This window comes from Anoplopoma fimbria, chromosome 16 (assembly GCF_027596085.1).
Source record: "Anoplopoma fimbria isolate UVic2021 breed Golden Eagle Sablefish chromosome 16, Afim_UVic_2022, whole genome shotgun sequence".
In the NCBI taxonomy this organism is placed as follows: domain Eukaryota; kingdom Metazoa; phylum Chordata; class Actinopteri; order Perciformes; family Anoplopomatidae; genus Anoplopoma; species Anoplopoma fimbria.
Genome location: NC_072464.1, coordinates 5,891,211 through 5,913,619, shown reverse-complemented (window position 1 = coordinate 5,913,619; position 22,409 = coordinate 5,891,211). Strand labels below are relative to the sequence as shown.

The following is a 22,409-nucleotide window of genomic DNA, read 5'->3' as shown; positions in this document are numbered from 1 at the left end:
CATGTAAACCATGACATTTGAATTTGATAATAATTTCAGCCTGCAGGTCATCAATTTAATGAAGAGGGGGGCTTGCATGGAAAAGTTGCACCACTGGCTCAAACTAAACTGCTAATTACAGAATTAATAGTTGTAAAAGTTTCAACTGGAAGACTTTCTCCCCCACCAACCACTTAAAAAGTTGCGACAAAAAAACCCAGAACATTGCTGAGAGCAGGGCAGATGACTGCAGACGGATGAAACAGACTAACAGAGTGAGTTAGATGAGAGAAAGAGAAAGTTAGAGCCGCAGAGAGGGAAAAAAACCCAGGGAGGCGAACGAAGCAAAGAGACGGAGAGAAAAAGCAGGAGAAAGATGGCATTATGATACAGAACAGATTGTGCTGATTCTACTCTCTCTCTCTCGTCTTCCATCGGTGGGCCCATTCCTCAGCCAGACACTTTCTTAAGCTAAACTAAATGGGCTAATTAATCTGGGCTAATGGTGGGTGACAGCAAATATGCTAGCACAATTATCAACCTATTAAAGATTCATATTCCAACCCATAATTGAAAATGAAAAGGTGGGGTGAAGGGAGGATGGGTGGGAGTTGGTCCAACAGAGTGGAGGATGAGAGTCATTTTTCTCAGGTAGCAGGAGCCAGGAGCCCCGCCACCCACGCACACCCCCACCCACGGCCCAGCACACTCATCCAGCAACTCAGAGCCACTACCACTGCACGCAAGACCAGCTGCACTACTTACAGGTTTCTACTTGTGCAGTGCATGCTTCTGTATGATTTCATTGTTACATTATTGGGTTCAACATGTTGGTTTTCAATAGTTTTAATCTGTTAAAATGAGTCCTTCACTGTTAATCCAAGCCTATTGTGTATGCATGTTAATGGTGTGGGCAATTGTGGATAAAAGAGTAACATTCAGCATATCTAAGTGTAAAACTGAATATTATAGAATACTGTGCTTTTAGACGCATTCGTCTTCTTCCTCCTTCAGACTTCCTCCAACACACACTGCTGTGTAGCTTAATCATTCTGTGATGCAAATGTGCCAGTGTCAGTTTTGATTTTCCAATGAGATCGCCTTGGTCATACATCTGTAACTATTCCTGAAATCAGGTGCAATCAGCGAGGAGAGTACCACAAAGAATTCATAAAATGAGTGTTTAAGTGTGTGTGTGTTTGTGCATGTGTGTGTCTTGAAAAGTAGAACTGGAGGTTAATGGGAATGCAGTGCTGAAGGGCACTGCACTTCAGAAAAAACAAAACATATACATATATAAAAGCACTGGTCACTGCATTTCGTTAACTAACATTCTGTGTTGATTGGGATTGATAGTCTCTATTTAAATAATTTCATAATTACAAAAATAAAAAAAAAACATGAGAAAATCTAGACCAGAGCAGAGTGTACCTCCAAGGTCATCCAAATCAGGTTCAGTCGAATGCTGAATGAAAGTGACAAATTAGAGTAATTTGAATCCCGACTTTTTGAAAATATATCAAGTTGACTGATCGTTAATAAAGGAAAATAAATTATGCATTGCCTTAAGAAGTACTAATTAGGCTTAAAAGGTACTAACATTTTATTTAATATGGCCCATTGCCTAAGTCCCCGCTGTTATGTTAAGATTTGTAATATCGAAAATATTCACAGCTATAAAAGCAGCTTTGTTAAATTGACTGGTAACTTATTTCAGAACCAAACAAACTTTTCGGATCAATGGTTTGTATTCTTCTACAGATGTTTTAGAGGAATGTCTGCAAGTACATTTCTTTAGTCTTGGTTGGATGCAAACCTATGCGCTTCTTATATAAAGGACTGACAGCAAACTAATGTTGACCACTGATGAGAATATGCTGTGCTATCGATCAAAAAATATGATCTAGTGGCAGCTCGTGGGCTTCATTTGGCAATAAGGGGAAATATAACACATTTAGACAACGAGCCAAGAAAATTGCCCATGAAAGGCGCGAAACGAAGCATCAAAGATTAACGTTTTCTGAAGGCGCTTCTGCATTTTTCTTTAAAGATCAGCCAATTTTGGATATTAAAGTCTGAAAAACGAAATTGGACATTTGCATGCATGGAGATATATAAGACAGGGTTCTTGGGAATTTTTGGTACACACAACCAAAGCAGTGAATTTAAAGTGAGTCAAAAGAATCAACGGTGCGGGCTGACAACCGTCTCCCTCCATATTTGCACAAATGATACTGCGTCATCGAGTTGTGAGACGGCTTGGTTCCAGGTAATTCTGAGTGGACGCCAAGGGAGCCAGGGAAAAGAGAAAGATGAGAAAGAAGATGAAAAACCTCAAATTCAATTTGGCACAGTGAGAGGGACTGAGGGGAAATAAGGGGGTTTTGATTTGTCTCTCATCCCTCGCTTGCGCTGTGACGGAGCGATAGAGTATCGCCACCGTGGAAGGAGCACCGGCACCGGCCAACGGACGGGAGGGTGTTAAGGGGGGGTGGGGCGAGGGATAGGAAGGTAAAGGTGAGGGAAGAATAGAGGACGAGAGAAATGGAAAATGCAATCTTATTCCAAGTAAAAGAGAATCATTATCTCCTCTAAAACAGAAGGCGGTGGAAAGATCTGACCTTAGCAGGCTGTGGGATTCAAACTGTCTAGAAACTCGCTTACCTCTAATAATTAAAAGAAAATGAAAAGGTAAGTAGCCCCCTCTGCAACCAGATTGTTACAATCTGGTCTAAGGAAAAACATGAAAGGTAACGTGTCATGCAAAGGGAGCACAAGGCAAAAAGAAAATATAGATTTATAAAGACCCAAAATGCCTTAGCACTGTAGCAATAAGGCAAGATTTCCTCTTGAACTAAGACAGAACCAATTGACCACTGCTGCTCCTCAATCTGTCAGAGCTACCATGGAGCCCACACTGTCACTAACTACACTCCCTGAAGAAATATTATTTATGGGAAAACCAAAAGGCAATTTCAGAGAGAAGCAGACTAAAGGGTCTGCAATATGTGTTTGAAGGATATATCTAAGAAGGCAAACTGATTCAGCAACAAACAAACAGGTTAAAAAGATATAAAGAAGCTAAAGCTACAGATCACATTGTTAAAGTGAACGAGACAGAAGAAAATGAAACCAAGGAACAGCACTGTTCACGTAATGCCAACGTAGGTCTTTGTTCACTGTTACAATCATTAAAAAGCAAAAGCAGCGTGTGTAAACATTCAGTATACCTTCAGTAGCTAGCGTAGCATAGAATTGTTAACGCAATTTAATGCTGTGCTAACGCAATTTGCTGATGTTAGCTCCACAGGTTTAAATGCAGAAACTTAACGTTTTAGAAACGTGTATCTCCTTCCAACCTCTCCGGGTAACGAGTATCACTATTACACAACGTTTCACCATGACTGGCCCAAAGGATGCCTGAGAGTCTTCGGAGCAGCATCAGTAAGTTGACGGAGCTTTGTCGGAGCTGGCTGATGCTGCTTGATTGGCCAGTCTTTGTTTAAGGGCAGGACTCAGTGAAGGGTTAATTATCTGTGCAACGCTCTCCAAGCTATTTAATTGCTCTTGCTACAACCAACTCACATCCAGCAAATTATCCAGGCAATTATCAACATGAAGAGCTTACAAAACGTATGCATTCTAACTTTTTACTTGCATTTCTTTCTCACTGAAAATATGGAACCATTTGGGATGCTGCCTGTGCTTTATTACCTGACCTTTAACTGCAAATGGTAAGGGACAGATCTAAAAGAGCTTGGGACATGAATCTGCCCCGACTAGGTGGGTAGCTTTTATCGAGTGTGTCCCTGAAAAACTCTCTCTCTTTTCAGTCTCTTGTATTGCTTTATATTCCAGAGTTCTTTCCACATTTAGCCTTTATATTTAGTGGCCAGTCAGCCTGAATTTGTGAAGCCAGTTTCATCCACTCCAAGCCAGTACATCACCTCTTGCTGCTGTCATTGGTAGCAGAGTGTTTTGGCATTCATAAAACTGAAAACCTTTAAACTGTCCCTGTATTCTATTCACTCTTATGCATTTTTTACTCCGTAGCCTAAAATGCTTTTCTCAGTAACATGTTGTGTGGTTTAGTTTCTGCAACATGATTCAGCTCTCTTTATCTATCTCAGTGTCAACTATCTGATCAAATTAAAGAATAAACATTAACTTTTTACATTTTTTTTCTGTTTATTCTCAATGTTTCCCCTTTTATCATATTTTTGACAAATGGCATGATATAAATTAGATTTTTACCATATATCTTTAACCTACCGTTTCCCCTTTACAATGCACCTGAGCTTATACTGCCAACTTGAGAAATTACAGTTAACACTCCTGAGTCTGTATCACATTAATGCGATAATTTCCAGTGGGCAATGCTTTGTTTTCAGCATGGCTGTAAACAGGGCTCAGGCTACTCTCTATAAAAAGGCAATGAATATATTTCAGGTACAGCGGGCCATACCAACAAAAGAGACACAGGGCGACACAGTTGTAATTTGTATCAGTGATAACATGGCAATTGGAATGAAGGACTCTAATTGGTCCCTTGACAAGATGATAACCTCCGATTGGTCTGACTGTGTCATCTAATGTAAAAGGCTTGCTCTTTGGTGTGATTATACACTGGGGAAGGCACTCGGTGTGAAAACACTTTTCTTTACTTTTATTTTAGTCTTTCACCTTTCACTCAAGCTATGTGGGGTCCACTGTCATTGAAAACATATTTGTTTAAAGGACACAAAAACACTGCATGCTTGGTATTAAATAGTACCATTTGACATTTAAATGCACACAACCCCATTTAACTAAACTCTTACGAAAATAAACCACTTGCTTCTCGCTTTTTGGATGAAAATACTTCATCAAATCATTGAGCTTTTCTTGCCTCCGGCAGAGAGTGTCAGTGACACCACTTAATGCTTGTCCCCAGCGAAGGAATCTACTCTTGTCACCCAGTACATTAACAGCATATTAAAAAGGCAACAGCCTCCTCCTTCAAACTTTCAGGAGCATGACATGATGCCACGTTGACGGGACTAAGACGGGCTCTAAAAACAGCTCCCGCTTAGCTCCTGTCAAAAACAGACAAGAGAAGAAAGCAACACGTCGTAGCACAAATACAGCCATGTAAATACCTATCTCTGTGATATTTATGTTCCCCTCAATGCTGCGGAAGGAAAAACCAAAACTGATTCCAGGAATCGAATTCTTGCATAGAATAAGTCTTGACCGTGATGTTTTTTCTATATTGATCTTTGCATTATTATCTACATTTATCCTTTAAAATTGACGTGGCTTTATCAAATGCTTATCACGTTTGTTTAATGGAACAACCTCTTTTTTTATTTTATGGATGAATATTGCGTCACCTAGATGGACAATAATTGATGTGGCCTATCCAAATCAATGGCTCTGTAAAGCATTAGGTTAAAAGCTTTACCAACCAACTCAGTAAAGTCAAACAAATTGAAAAGCATCCACAGTTTTGGCATATTCAAAGCTAACCTGTGATTTGAAATCTAATTCAAAAAACATGATTTTGAGAATAACAGATTTGGACAGAGGCCTTGTGAATGAATGCCCAATGGCGATCTCAAGGAAAGGAAGCATGTTGGATACAAGACAAAATGAAAAACTTTGAATAGCCGCTACAGCGAAAGAAAATACAATTTTTGTATTCATGTTTAATCATTTCACCAATTTATGTATGCAGTCGTTTTAACTGTTGTGTCATTTTCTGAGTGTTTGCAATTTCTGATCTGCAGAAAGTTGAACAGAGCCAGTAACCCCTGTTTTTCCCATTGGTATTGACTGTGTGTTTTTTTTAGGATTTAATCTATTGAAATACATAATACTTTTATATCACTGGTAAATCTTGACTTAATGCCCCATTATTTACCGTTCATACACAGAATTGTACATACACAGATATTTTATGAATGTTTCATAATAAACTTGTAGAATAATCACCTACAACAAGAGCCTTTCCTTACTTTTTCAGGGTAGAGCTTTATGTTAGAACTACAAGAAAAAACTACTGTATTGATAATATCAAAGGTGAAAACACTTTACTTAAAGAATTCAAGCTTGCCAACAGCATTAAATCCTTGCTTCTTTGCAGGAGACAACTTGCTCTGGCAACAGTCTGCTTAACTGACTGCTCGGTCTGACAGGCTCCCTGAGGTGGTACATCCTGGTCTGCCGCCAGGACTCTCTGGGTAATGGGCCAGTATAGAGGCACAGGCAGTCACAGAAGTGTCTACCTACCTACCTACCTACCTACCTACCTACCTACCTACCTACCTACCTACCTACCTACCTACCTACCTACCTACCTACCTACCTACCTTATCCACTGTGCCTGTGCAGTCACTGCATGAGTCTTCAATATGCTGCTACCATGACATTTGTGAGAACTAACAATAGCCAAGTTGGTTGTTAACCTTCATTATGATCATTTAGGGGGTTGCTTTGAAGGGAGGCCTGAAGGGACGGGCTGTCAGCTAGATTTAGAGACTTTTGGAGCTACTTTCTTTCATTGGAAAAGAGTTTGTTGGGTTTTCGGGTTGGATACTTTTACACATTTTAAACATTTAGCTTACTCTTGCTTGTTTCCCCCCAATTTTAATCAGTTCATACTTTTTACCATTGTTACATTAGAAAATAGTGAAAAATCACAATTAACTAGCCCAAGGTGAGGTCTTCAAATTAGCGGTTTATTCTGACCAACAATCAAGAACCCAAAGTCATGTGATCTACTATCATATATGACAGCAAATCCTCACATTTGAAAAGTAGGAATCAGAGAATGTTTTGCTCCAAAAATTGCTTTTAACCATTTCTCAGTGATCAAAAATACAAATTGTTTTCAATTTTCAAATCTAAGGATGGATTGTTCAACATAAAGGCTTTTTAACTGTTGCACTTTAAGTCAAAATGGATGAGAAACTCAAGTGGATTTTTCCCAAAACATAAGAAATTCTCTAAACTGAGATAAACAAAAGTGCAGCGACGTAGAGGTGTGAACAGAGGAGAGAATCAGTCTTTTATTGTGTTGCAGACTTTAATATCTGACGGTAGGTTGTTTATCATCATGGACCGCTGATGGTGAGGGAAGGGAAAAGGTGGAGAAAGCAGAGGCAGAGAGTATCAATATGAATTTTTTATTTGATGGGTTTTAAAGGGAGATTGGATTTCAGAAAGGCTGGCACCGTCAAGGTTCATGGACGAGTGAGGGGCCAAGTCTTAAAGGCCAGGTGAGAAATAATGGTGTCCTTGCACATGAGGAACACACACTAACACTTTTGTTTGCAACACACTATAAACTATGCCCCGCTACGTGTGCAAAAAAGGAACGCTGTAAATCAAATTTTATCATTTAGCTTGAAGCTAAAAACTCCCTGATGCATTTTCCATCTTTAGTTTCTTTAAACCCACCCACACATACCTTTTTACTATCACACTTATTTCTCTCTTTCACACACACATACAGTGCAGACTCTTTCTTGCTTGTCTTTTTTCTTTGTTTTTAACACACACACACACACACACACACACACACACACACACACACACACACACACACACACACACACACACACACACACACACACACACACACACACACACACACACACACACACACACACACACACACACACACACACACACACACACACACACACACACACACACGTCTTAGACTGGCTTCAGGTGTGGTCATAAATCATCAGAGTGAGTGGCTATGATTCCCCCAGCACCAGCAGAGCCAGGAGGGCGGAGGGGGGTTGGAGGGTGGAGAGCAGGGCTGGTGGACCAGAGAGGTGGCTGCAGCTAAATGGCTGCCCCTGCTTCCTGTGTCCATCAGGGCCAGAACAAGTGGCTGCTCAGCCTCTGGGCGGAACACATCGCAGACAGCCGACATCAGTGACACAGACACACATAATGGTGTGGGGGAAAAAAACACTTTTAGATGGACAACCTGGTGAACAGATAGAGAGGTAGCCAGACAAAAAGATACTTGCTATGACAAGTATCAGTACTATGATGACAAAGCTCAATCACACCAGAAATTAGGGATGAACCGATCCGATATGGCAACAAAGTCTCAAGACAGTTCTTGAAATAGTCATGAAATTCACTCTATTGTTTTCGTGTACAGGGACAGGAGTTTCCATATTTTATGTGTTGTCCGGAACCACTTAGCTTTTTTTCTCCCGGGAAAGCATTATTTAAAAATAAAAGTTGGGTTTTGGAAAAGCATCAGGGTTGGGCTTTAAATAACGACGTAAAGTTACGTCTAGGCAACAAAACCACGTAGTTAGGCTTAGGAAAACTGGCAACCACGTTGCGTCAAACACCTGTCTCATGGTTGAAAGTCCTGTGTTTGATGGACCCATCCACATAAGTGGTCTTTTTGGATATTAAAAACTACGTCACTTGCTCTGACTGTTGCTTATTCACATAGATGTATTTGAATTGCGTGTTCACCACAAAAAAAAACATGTTATTTGATTTGTTGTGAGAGACACAAATTAAACTAAAAGAAAAATGTGTGTCCATGTACGCGAAACCAATAGACTGCATTTCGTGACTATTTCAAGACCTGCCATGATACTGAGCTGGATATTGATATCCTACCGATACTGACTCAAATAGCTGGATTGACAATGGGGCCGATCTATTCAATTCAATTCTATTCTCCTTACACATGCGTACTGTAACAACAAGCAGGTTAGCTGTTGTTTGCAGGTATTCAACACCTGCTGTCAAAACAAGTTATAAGGCTACTTGCCGTAATCTTAATCAGGCCTCTCCAGATGCATCTTGCTAAAGAATTGGACGAAATTTGAATTATTAATATTTTTTACCTAAATTGCTGGTGCAAGATTAATTATTTCAACAATATATAACAATTCAGTAACTTTATATCTATGTATGTTTTTGTTACATTTTATTTTTAGGCTTGGAAAGCAATGTTTAAGTCAAGCCTGGTGTAGCCTTACACATACAAGAATGATCCTCATCACCTCCACACAATGGGACTTATATCTTATTAATTAAAAACTTGTATAAGATATGTATTCGGTATCGGCTGATACCCAAAGCCCAGGTATGACTATCAGGACTTAAAAAGTCAAAAACAGCTCCTGACTCTACTTCCCATGTTCAATATACATTTTTGAAGACCACACTTCAAATGCTCCTTAACCCACAAGCCACATGCACATTCATGTACAGAGTCTTATTCTATTAATCATCCACTTTATTCCAAATTTAAATGAGAAACACAGTATGAAGGACATTGTTAGATCTGGAAAATGACCAACAACTTCCATTTCCAAGGACACCAGAGCTACACATCTTCTTGTAATGGCTTTATATGGTCCGATTTAAACTGTACACTTTCAACTGGTGTGGATTTACATAGTTAGTCAGAGATTTTAGATAAATGTGTTGTTTTCTGGCTAGAGGCTATCTCAAGAAAATATTTGAAAGCTAGTTGAGAATAAATGTCGTATTTCTCAGAGACCTATTCATACTGCATGGTATTCAAATCAGAAAGCAAAAAGAAAATTATGCTATGAATTATTTTGCAGGGTTTTTGACTCAGGCTGGAACCCTGACATTTTCATCCCTGGTTCTCATATTGAGGTCACATTGCTGCATTTTATGGCCTTTCGATAGCAAAGAGTATCTAAGAAAACTGTATTATTTATCAGGAGAGGACTTACTCTGTATTCTTTGGTTGTGCAAAGATATTGATTCGCTGAGCTGAATTCACCATTTGATTTATTTTTGTATTGACTGGAGAGTTGTCGTGTTGCACATATTATTTTGTGCATCGTTTATCTGACCCAAGGTGTCAAACGGGAACAAAACAAACTGACAAAAAAAATAAAACATACATTAAGTTGATTATTATGTAATCTGAATATTTAATAATGATTTGGCCTTATATAGCAATTTTTGAATGAAGGAGTAATAATGATTATCTGGCATGATAACGTTTTTTCTAACTTTTGAATCCGTTTGTCGTGATCATTCATGGCTGGTTACTCGACAAACAAATGACAAATCATAGCTTTGTGGCTATGTTAGACATAGAAAGTCTGTTTGCAAACCTCTGGGAACACTACTTTGTGAAAAAAAAGCCGTATTGTGCCTTTTGTGGCTCCAGAGTGAGCTGGATGAAATATCACCCATGTCATCAATTGATGTCACTTGAGTCAGCATCAGTTGGTGCTAAAGACTACTAGTTTGAAAACAACAAAAAAATAAAACCTGGGGGTGAGGAGTAAGAAAGAAGCGACTTTACCAGACCTCCATAGCCCGCTTATCATCTACTTGAGGCAAGGGCCTCGAGGCTACATTAGCCCCATTAGCATTAGGCACCCAAATTTCTGACCCGAACTGTTAAGAGTTTGAGTTGCATTGTGGGCAATGTTGGCCTCTGGTTTTGACAAAGAAGAATGATGATATTTCCGCTGCCAAGATTTTTATCCTGTTCCTTACAACTGTCCATTGAGAGCCTGTCGATTTAGCAATGCTAAACCGGCAGAGTCCGCCTTTATGCGCTCCAACAAGCTACATCCATGAAAACAAAAGTGACCAAAAATCACTTTAATCAATTATTTCTTCGATAGTCATGAAATAGGTTGCCACCCCTGGAGGAATCTGTCCCTTGCTACTGAAAACAATACAAAACATTATAATATCCCTCCAAAATAGATATCAGATTACATTAGGATGATGTCAGGCTGAATGCATCAAGTGAAACAAAACAGTTAATTTTCAATGAGTGGATTTGGCCAAAAAACACTGCAGCGCTCTGAAGAGTGACATGGTGAATGACAGAGATAACGATAAAGATAATGATGAAAATCCATTATGAACCCATCACAGTTGAGTATTCACAAACACTTATGTGCAAAGTAGTTACAATGTGTCTTTTCTAAAACTAAATGTATTTAGTTTAATTAAGTCAACGACTACTATCCATTGCCAGAGGTAAAACAACTCGTATCCTTGGAGGAGTAGCTGTAAAAAGAAGGGAAACAGGAGAGTTGTGGTGGCTACAAAAGCTCGAGAGCTGGAGTAAAGAGAGGGGAAACAGATCAAACAAGACTGAGAGTCCAAAATGAGGAATCGACGATGAGGGGGAGGAGGAGATGAAAGGAAGAAAAAAAGAAGGGGGCAAAGAAAGGGAAAGGAACTGGACAGAGACAAATGGCCATGGGAAATGGCCAGTGCAGGAGAGCCCGCCTACGAGACAGGCCTCTCAGCAGCCCTAACACAGACTGATAGGCCCACCGGGCTCCGCTACCACTCCAATCCATTCCGGTCCTGTCTGATTCTTCCCCCGTATTCACATCACATTTCAAAGCCACATCAGGCCTACTTAACTCACCAGGATGTGGCAAATGTTACTCCAAGCAGGAACGCTGCAGCCCATATTTGTTATTTACTGTGAACAGTTTCATTGCAGGAATTTAAGGAATCATTTAATAATCTTTTTTTTCCCCAATGTGATCTTTGTGAGGATTTCTTGCTTTCCTTTGGCTCAAGTGCTGTTCTGTGGCCTCAACAAAAAGACAAGCACAGGAAACAAACATCGCTGTGTCCTCTTCTATTTACTCCTTTAGATTATCTTTCCACTTCGCTCAACATTTTTATTTATTCAGATAAATCTCACTTCTATCCATAGCTGGAATCCGTTTGGCGTATACTACGCATTAAAAGGATCACATTTCAACTTTTTTTACGCATTAAAAGCGTGCGTTTCATATTCCTGTGTGTGCCACCATGGAACCAGACAATTTCAGATGTGAACTTTCTATATGATTTACAGTCATGCACAACAGTGAAGGAGTGTGGAGATTTCCCTGTAAAAGATTAATAAATAGATGGGTGAATACCGCAGATGCAGCACAGAGACTTAAAAGTTGAAAATGAGAGGGTGGAATGGCAACTAAAGAGGATCAGGGGATCATTGGTAACTGTCCGTGTATGTGGTTAGGTGAGGGAGTGTTACTGTCGCCATCCTACCATCCCATTACTTTCCCCAATAAAGCTTTGGCAGGCCGCTGATTACCTCAAGAAAGTGCGAGAGAGGAAGAATCTTAATAGAAATGGGATCAGGGGGTTTTCTGTGAAGTCAGAATCCTTCCTCATCTCTCTCTCTCTCTCTCTCTCTCTGTGTTGCCTCCTCAGGTGACGTCCCCGAACACTGACCAGGTAATGCAGCGTAATGGAGTACACGTGTGGGCGCCGGTGGCCTAATGGAGAGGGGGTCGTGGCAGCAGGGGGAGTGCCTGTCGTGCTGCCTGATTGAAACTGATGGGACCGAGGTAAGGGGGCCACGGAGCACCGGCCAACCAACACGGCCCTTCCTGTCTCATCAAACAGACACCCAGACACACACACACACACATACGCATGTGAACACGCACGCCTACCTCCGAGTCCATTATTCAATTTGGCCCTTCTAATGACCAGTGAATTAGTCTGCCAGAAGCGATTTGCCGTCCGAGCCCCACTGCTGGACGTACAAGCTTTTCTCCGCTCTGCATATTAAGAGGCAGCCATTCGGACACCGACAGCCAATCAGGGACTAAAGCTGGATGAGGAAGGCATCGGACACTATAAAACACTTGATAAAGAACGGGGTACATGTCGCATAGATTTAGAAGTATGGGGATTGTAGATAGAACACACACTCTGCATGTTTCCCACTTGTTTCTAGAAGTTAAACATCCAGGTTATAGATGTGTAAAGCTGTGTGGTAGAACTGGCAGAACACAAATATGCCTGTACAGTAGTAATATGACGTCTTTCATCATCAAACTGCATTGCCGTAACAATACAGTGCACACAAAACACAGTACCTTGGCTAATATAAATGGTAACCACAGTTTCAGCTCATTGATGAAGCTAATCTAGACACTTGCTAGGTATTTATGTTTGCTTTATAGGCAGTAAAAGACCTGGTAGAAGGTTCTGAGTCTGGTCATGAACATAAATTGGCAATCAGTGCCAAGAGTCATAAAGAAAAGACTGGCACCTGCACCAATCTGTTCTGAACACCTTAGTAATAAGTACATGAAAATAACTAATACTTTACCTTTTTTTTTTTGCATTTTGTGCACAATCTTGCATCATGTCAAACAGCAACAAAGCTACACTTCAACTGTGCAAAACCAACATAGGGTTCACACTCATGATAAAGTGGAGAAAGGAAAATGTATAGCGGCTGTCTATCTAGAAGCCCAACACGTGGGTTTTTTCGACTTCAACTTTCCTGTAGATTTCCTGCTGCTTCCCAACTGTCTGGTCCATATAAATGCTGCATGCCAAGATAATGAAACAACAACAACAACAACAATAAACCATCATGCTATCAACCATCAACCTCTCATATGGATTTATTGTAAACCAAGGATCGTACTGATGGGTTGGTCAGTGCGGTTACACATCACGCTCTCAGCCCATCGAGAAACTGATAAACTGTCCCCTCATTCTTTATAGATTCCTCTGGTCCAGGTATCAGGTAATAATAAAAAAAACCTTCTATTTTTGCTTTCCACCATATTTTCAAGGTTGTTGGATGGCTGCCTTTCCTCTTTTCACTGGGAGCTGTAAAATCTATCTGACAGCTCTGATTTATGACGCAGCACAGGCACCGAGCGCCTGTGGGGGGGGGAAGAAAAAAAAAAGAGTATGTTTGGTAAGTGTGTGAATGTGTGTACGCCAATGCCCGACTCGCAGAGGACCACCGCTGCTGTGCTCAATGTTCAAGCACCCAGCGGAGCACACGGGTATAGGGAAGTCCCGCATGGACGCAGATATTCCCACACGGACACCTGTGATCACATGCACAGACATCAACAGAGCTGGCATAAATAGACAGAGCACGGTACATTTGTCTGAGTTGGAAGTTTTCTTGAATACCAAGATTTATGATTGAGTTAACTGACTGTGCCCTAAAAACTGTATTTCTTCCTAGTTTGACCATTTCCTTTTTGTTTTGCCAAAAAGTTAAACAAACAGTTGTTGTCTTGTGTTGTTGTGGGGAGAAGGCTGAAAAGATCCTCGAGAGCCTCGGGCACTCTTGGTTGTGCATGGTTTTTGTCAATACGGTTGTTTGCTTTTGGAATTTTAAAAAGTGTATTTTGTCAGCCTGTGCCTCCCTCTGTCCATCTAACTCACAATCCTCTGTCCTCCTGTCCTCCTCGCCTGGATGCCCAGGGTGCTCGCCGTTTGTCACATATCAAGGCCAGTTTAGACGCACCGGGATCCGGCTCCTCAAGGAGAGGGACGTGTGCCTCAACGTGTTTGTGCGCATGCATTGGGGAGGGGTAAAATGAATGTAGTGCGAGAGGACACGAATGCAACCGTGTAGTTTCTGAGAGTGTGTGCGTACCTGCACCTGCCACGCTGTCAGCTAGGGAGTTGAATTTCACACCTCGTGCTTTTTGCTATTGTCAGGCAGAGAGGTACCGTTGACGGACAGCAAAAAAGGGGGAGGACAGGGTGGGGCGGGGGGAGAAACTTCTGCCTGATGAAAAAGGTTGTGGCAGCTGACAGAGGAAGGGAGAAAGTGTTCATACGTCCTGAGAGGACGAATGTCAGAGTTGGTGGGCTGGGAGGGGAGGGGATGTGGGAGGACGGACGTACAATCCGAAACGGAGCAGAAGAACAACAAAGGCTACGCTATATAGTAAAAAGGAAAAAAAAAATATTGGTTACGATTGAGCTCTTTCTCTAGTAAGATTATAAAGTTTGTAATTAACCTTTCCTCTGTATTGCAGGCCAGGGTTTTATATTTGGTTGCAGGAATCAAATATTTCATTATGTCTTGTTCCATTACCAGTAATGAAATTGTTCTCCTCGTACCACGTTAAAGCACTGGAATGATCAGCGCAAACGGCAACACGTTTCAATATCCATTTGGATCTACACCGACTGAATCTACACACGGGGAGTTTATCTCTGCGACGATGAAGGGACCCGACATAAATCCCTGCATACGTCTCCAGGGGCCATGAAGCGTCTCTCCACCAGCTAAACACACCTCAGCGGTCTGTGCATTCTCAGTCTGTTACTCTCAATAGCGGCGTGCTAATCAAGGCTAATTACATTCTGACGGGCAGACACAGCTCATTTCTTATCATGACAGAGCGCCGCTGTGCCTGGAAATGTTGTGCATGCTAAATAAAGCGCTGCTCATAATCAACAGTTGTTAGGTAAATGAAGGGGACCGTGTTTGCTATTTGATTTCAATTGTTACTGTTGTTAAATGTTCATCGGTCTGTCTGAGCTTTTTCAGAGGCAGGGAATCTTGTGTTGTGTTTACATGCATTTGCTTCGAATACCTTAAAGGGAAAGAAAAACAGCAAAATCAATTAATAAGCTGTACTTGCTGTTTTTTCCAAATGACTTCAAAATAAGTCAATCAATGCATGAATGTATGAACACGAGAACATTCTAAGGAGATCATGAAGGAAGAAAAAGTGGAGGAAAGATGGTTTTGGAAGAAAGGAGAGAAGGAAGGAAAGGAGGAGAAAATGCAGAAACAGAGTCTTTTTGTAGGCAAAGTCGCTTCCACGGCGATGGATTGTGAGCGCCAGACGGTGCAGATTCCCCCCCGCCCCCGCCCTCCCAAGTTACAAAAGCTCATTTTGGAGATTTTGCTGGCACAGCAGAAAAGGCCCCTGTTCCCTCATTTTCCATATTTCATATACGGCCCATTGGCAAGCATCGTCTTCAAGTGTCATGGCTTGGCACATTTATGAGAGGTGCATCGAAGAACTCATCACTTCGAAGATATGCTTAAGTTCAGCATTTTGAAAGTCACTGTGCTCTCTATGGTAGTAATTCATTTAAACGGTAAAGGAAAGGTAAATTATGCTAATCTATATCTACAGTAAATATGAGTCCATACAGAGTTGGAGGTTACTGAAATAACAAAAATAATAATAGAACTATGTAAATACAACTTTAAAATTGATTAATAAAAAGGCACTGCAACAAAAAATGAGGACAAGGCATATAACAAACAATAAAAGGAAAAGATTAAATGTCATTCATAGGCAATATTCTCGTCAAATACTTACATAACACTGCAATAATTTGTTTGTAAAAAAAACATTCATAGGTTTTTTTAACAGTAGACATTTTAACTTAGGAAAAGCACATGTGCTACTGATAACATTAATAAAGATGGGGAGACTCGGGACCCTGAAACTGACGCAGCTAAAGTGAATTATGCCAGTCTTAATAATTACATACTTTCATTGATTAATCAGGATTTTTTCTTGTGACAATAGTTTCAAACTGTAGAATTGCTTCTGTTACATAACAAAGTAACAGATCTAAGTACTTAAGATAAGATAAGATAAAATAAGATAATCCTTTATTAGTCCCGCAGTGGGGAAATTTGCAGGATTACAGCAGCATAGGGTAAAGTGCACACAAGAGACATAGTAAAAGAAAGACAAGATAAAAATAAAATGCAATAAAAAACAACTATTATAAATAAGCAATAACAAACAGTAAAATCCACAATAATTGAAATATATGTACAGACAGAATAACTATTATAACTATAATTGCACAGTGTATTTGTATTGCACAGGTTTTTAGTGTCATGTGGTCTACTGGGAGACTTCCACCATTGTGCAACAATTTGTTTCTTTTCTCACTTCCGTCTCACTTGTCTTGATGTCAAGTTTTTTTTAAATGGGTTGCGTGAAATAAAGTCTGTTGTTAACACAAATTTAAGAGATTTTTACCTTTTGTTCTACAACATAATAGATACCCCTCCCGAGACTTTTTAAGCTTTTGACGCGTCTTAAAAAAGGCAGTTGCTAACAAGTGTCTAAATGAGACTACAAAATGTCATCCTGCTGACTAGTCCGCCTCTACAGCCTCATGCCACCATGTTGGAGTTAGTTTATAGCCTAAGGTTAGCATCTTACTTCTGCTGTTTGCATTCTCAAATTCAATGGAAAAATCCCATTGGCTCTTTGCTGAGGGAATCAGTGTGAACTTCTGGAGTTGGCCTACAAAAATAAATAATCCTGCCCGCTGTATAGGGAGCTTTACTTGTTTTGCCTATTTAGACCTAGTATGGGTGTGTAAAGAAATGCTTGATTGACATCTAGTCTCCAGTTAGCTTTGTTGCACCTGTTAGGACAAGACAAAGTACATATTCATCATTCTTATTAGTCAGGTGATGTCACATAATTCCCAGCATAGCTCCACCCACTTTTGACCTGAGATAATTAACCAAAATTATTGAAAACACCTGTGCTGGCGTGAAGGGTCCCTTAAATGTTCCTTAACTGGGTGAACAATCACTGCATTGCTTTTGTATATGTCGTCAGCTAAATAGCAAAGTATTGAAGTCAAATTATTCAGGTACTTTATTCAGAAATATTCAGAAAATGACTGCGAGATGGAATTAAACGTTGAGGACAAATTTCACACATAGCTTAAGGATAACCTCCTCTTTGGGTTATTCAACAGCAGACACATGCAGACGGTCCAACTGTGCTGAATTAACGTAGCATTTTATCAACCAGTGTGGCAGAACTATGTATTTTCAGAAGCACGTATTAAAGAACAGTGTTCAGGGCTGGGGTGTGGATTAGTGGTTAATGGCTCCGACTCAAACAGCTGACCCTGGTCAACCCCTGTATCGATATGTTGAAGTGTCCTTGAGGAGGACACTAATCTGCACTTACTGTAATGGACTACCCAGTCTGGTGGTGCCACGCCGCCTGTGACCTCACCGACTCTCCGACTGAGCAGAGACATTTCCTTGAGTCAGTGTCACATTATGATTGTCTAAAGTAAGCGTGTGACCTCGTCCTCACGGCTAGCTGCTAACCCCGATGGGCGCTAAAGCTAGGACACTAAGCGACTTATCAGGAGGGCTTCCAGCATGGTGGGGGGGCATTAAAGCTGACCGAGAAGAGAGAGAGAGAGAGAGAGAGAGAGAGAGAGAGAGAGAGAGAGAGAGAGAGAGAGAGCGAGTGGAGCAACACTAGCCCCAAAGTCCCGCTTAGTCATCGCTTTCTCTCGGCGTGGTGGGAAAAGTGCCACTTTCATTCCCGTGGCGATAAGGGGAGAGTGAAAAGGCCGGAATCAGACCTGTGTAATGCTGATGGACGTAGTCGGTTTTTCTGTGAGAGCGGCGCTCGAGTGTGAGTTGGGTGGGTGTGGGGGTTGGGGGCTAGAAATGCAGCATCAGCAGCGGTGGATTTACTTGGATGAATGGCCGCGGCTCGACGAGGACTGTGTTTGTGTGTGTGTGTGTGTGTGTGTGTGTGTGTGTGTGTGTGTGTGTGTGTGTGTGTGTGTGTGGGGTGGTTTGGAGGGTGGTGGGGTGTCAAAGCAAGTGGCTGAGACATGGCTAATACTGCCAGCGAGCTGTGGCCACCTAAGTAATTACTACCTTTGCTGTTAGGCTAATCCCCAGAGCAGAGCAGAGCAGCGAACTCATGGGGAGAGGAGCTCAGAGCCTCTGTGGGGCCCCGTCACCCGACTTCAATTACACAGAGACACGGACCTGTCTCACTCAGAGAGAGAGAGAGAGAGAGAGAGAGAGAGAGAGAGAGAGAGAGAGAGAGAGAGAGAGAGAGAGAGAGAGAGAGAGAGAGAGAGAGAGATCTCCTCTACTCAGTAGATGAATAATTCTGATCCTTAAAAAATACACAGATGTGCATTAAATCAAAACAGATAATGTAGATATTCATACTTCAGATTCAGACTTTCTTCTTTAGAACTTATGTTTCCATTGACCACTGAATATAGAACGGAAATGTGGCCGAAAAACAAATAAGACAAATTTGGAACTTGTCTTTCCTAAATAGTTTGAGAGCTTTCTTAAAAAAAAAAAAAAAACACATGCTAACACTACAGTCAAGTTGTTAATGTTATCTGATGTATATAAATGGTAAAGACGCATTTATATACAGTAATTGTAGTGTCCATGGTTAGAGTTTGACCATCCCCATCACTCACTCTCTCTCTCTCCCCCTCCCCATATTTCCTGTTCATCTCTACTGTCTCCCGTCAATAAAAGGTTTAATGCTGAAATACAACAGAAACAAAACAAAGAGAAAAAACATGGTTGGTGTTCATGGTTTGTTTGCTTTAGACATAGTTGCAAATATAAGAATAAAACTATGTATACTTTTGCTTATGTCCGACAATAAAAAAACAACAACAAAATGCTTAAGTTTAAACTATAGGTTTGTTTCTCCTACAATATATGAAGATACAAACGCAATCCATATGGTCAATAATATAGTAATTAGGCTTTCAACTTAAAGGGGACGAAATATCTAGAATTTATGTTTCTATGGTTCATTTTAATACAAAAATATAATATCATATATTTTACTATACAATTTTTTCATTGAGAAATCACATTAAAATCATATATATATATATATTTTTATATCAGCAATTACTCTAGTCAATTGTCTCCTAGAAATGATTCCGTAATAAGAATATTTTTTTAAGAAACACAGTTTTGATGAAAATAAATTAAATATTCTACATGTTAACTACCACAGAAAACACAGAATAAACGGATGTTTTAGCCCAAAAAGGAAACATACTGTGAAGAACTTAAAGCATTTAAACTACAAGGCACAGTCAGTGTCAGATCTCAGAGCAGTCCGCTGATGCCGTCAACAACTTCAAACTTCACACACAACTGAACCAAATTGTCTTAAAACAAGCAAGAGTGCGGCTCTCCTCTCTTGCCAGCCTCTAAACATTACAAAGTCTACAAGAAGCTCAGCTCAGCAGTGCTCCCTGTCAGTGTGCTGCTGCTGCTGTGAGGGGTTTTACCTTTGCGTTCGGAGCGTTTCTTGCGCCTCCTCTTGAACCGGCGTCGGATCAGGCAGTAATAGGAGCCCAGATTCTGAGCCCCGTTGGTGAGAAGGGCCATGGCTTGGTCAGCACTTACACCGTGAGAAAAACCAACTAAAGAGCACTATAGACTAACCCCGAGCCAATACAAGTTCAGCTGCTGGATCTCACTGTGAACACATGGTCTACCTGTCCTTCACACTTGTCCAGCCTGTGCTGCCGGTCTAATGATATTCAGAACTCCACACACCTGCAGCGTTTCTTTGTTTCTACTTTAGTCCACCCCGTGTATCCGAATTCTCTTTCCCTCCCTCCCGCCCTCCCTCCCTCCCTCCTTCCTCCCTCCCTCCCTCTCCTCCTCCTCTCTCCTCTGTTGACTCCATGTCTGCCCTATCAGTAGTCAGCGAGGGGAGGTGATGGGGAAGAGTGTAAAAAAAAATAAGAAGGAGGGGACTAGCAAGGGGAGAGAGACGGTTGTGAATTAACACGGGGAGCAGAATCAACTCTCTACCTGTCTAATCCACTCTCAAAGTGTCTCCAACAAGCAAGAACAGCATCCACCCAAAGGAAAACAGACATGTAAGCACAAAATACATCTCCAACATGCTCACACACTCACATATGTACACCTGCTAATAAAGAAATAATAATAAGATTACCCTTGCAATGCTGAAATCATCATTTTTTTTTTATATATTTCTAATGCTTGTGTTACCCTTGGTACCTCACCAGGAGTGAAAGGATGAGAGGCAACTCAGAGAGAAACACTCTGCCTCTATCTAGTGGTCATCTTTTGTAATTACATCCAGCATGGCGCCAAACCACATTTTTCCAAGCAACACATTTCTTTTTGCCACAGAGGGCTCACTTATGCTTAAGATGATGATTATTGTGGCTGATTGAAATAGTTATGATGTTAGTTTTGTTGACAACATGGTAAACTAAAAGTGTATATAAAGACACGTCGACGAATGTGTTGTAAACAAAGAGAGCAAGAAGAAGAAGAAAAGTGAGACTAACAACAGCAATGGAAGAAAGAAATCGATGAAAAACTCTCACCTTTAGCTCTGTTGTGAAGTCTGTGATCCAAGAAAACCTGATGGAAAGACAGACAAGATGTTCAAAGTTAGTAATCAGTTGAGTGAGTGTAAAAGATCTGGATTAGTGTGTAACAGATGTGGTGCAACCAAGTCAGTGGTGGATAAGAGAGCGTGACTGAGAGGTAAACACTCTAGATTTACGCTCCATTAGTGGTGATTATTTAGCCAGGTGGTCTCACAACAGCTGGTCTCTATCGGCCACAAACTGCCTGAATTGTTCCAAAAACTTTTTATTTTTGAATTAGTCAATTGCAATATAATATTCAGTGCTACAGTGTTTTACTGTAAACACTGCATTTGACAAATACAAGGCCCTTATTAAGAAATCTGATGTGCTGGTTTACACGGCAAGTCTTTCACAGAACATTGATTTCAACCAGACCAAATAAACATATTACTAAGATGTGTTCCCTGGAACATACGTCAGCTAAAAGCCAATAACAAAATCCAGAAAATGTCGTCATTTGTAACACAGTGACTTCTAAGTCCTAGAGAATATACTATTTGACCTCCCAACTAGAATTTTACACAGTATACATATCCATATTAAGGTTAGATAAATGGCACTGCAGTCTAGGGCTTTGTATTGACACAAATCTAGCAATACCATAGGAATCATATACAAGGTGTTACCATGCCATATATTACAATACTGTTAAAAAGGCAATACATTGTCATTTCTGAAAGCTAATTTTAGGAAAACTGTCATAGTATAAAGAACACACCACCATATGCATAAATATCCATGTATAAAAATGTACTTTTATATGCAGTCAGAACATTTATCACAGTCCCTAAGACATCCAACATCATAGCACTACTTTTTGTGCACTGTCTGCCACAAATTATTGCATGTAAACTATACATAAAAAAAGAATAAACAGTTGAGACTCCTCACTAGAGATGTACAAATCTATCTGCTGGCCATTGAAACTGGACGGTTTTCAGCTGATTGGCCATGTCAGGTGACAGGTCTGTCAGTCTCATATTTCCAATTTTTTGACGGTCACATTTACACACGTGTACCGCTGCCGTATGATAGTTTTACACCGGCACATAGCGGCACAGACGGTAGCATCAAAGCCAAACACACACCACATGTGTCGGTGAGTGAAGAAAGCATAAAGCTCACAATTTGTCAAAACTGCAAGTGCAAAATAAGCTGTGGAGGAACAACCTAAAAAACATTAAGAAGAACTAACTGAATCATAGACCTATAATACATTCCCATCATGCTGCCCTGACTAATAGCAGTGACCTGCTTGTCTCTGCCGAGCACTGTGCTGCTTATAAAGAAGCTATCAGCTAATGTTAATGGAGGTTACATTGAGTTACACTATGATGCTTTCAAACTCCATTCAGTACAAATTTGTATTAGGCAAAGGCAAATTATGATGTGTTCAAATGCAAAATAAAAACTTGGGAAACTTTTTTCACACA

General features: G+C 40.6%; 1 protein-coding gene across 3 annotated transcripts in view; it reads right to left on the bottom strand.

Moving 5' to 3' along the window:
• Positions 1–22,409, bottom strand: part of adarb1b (adenosine deaminase RNA specific B1b) — a 116,577-nt gene that overhangs the window by 20,906 nt on the left and 73,262 nt on the right. For all 3 annotated transcript variants that reach the window (XM_054616032.1, XM_054616031.1, XM_054616033.1), the window contains one exon: positions 20,929–20,965. The gene's annotated coding sequence lies outside the window, so the exon portion shown is untranslated. The remainder of the gene's footprint in view (positions 1–20,928; positions 20,966–22,409) is intronic.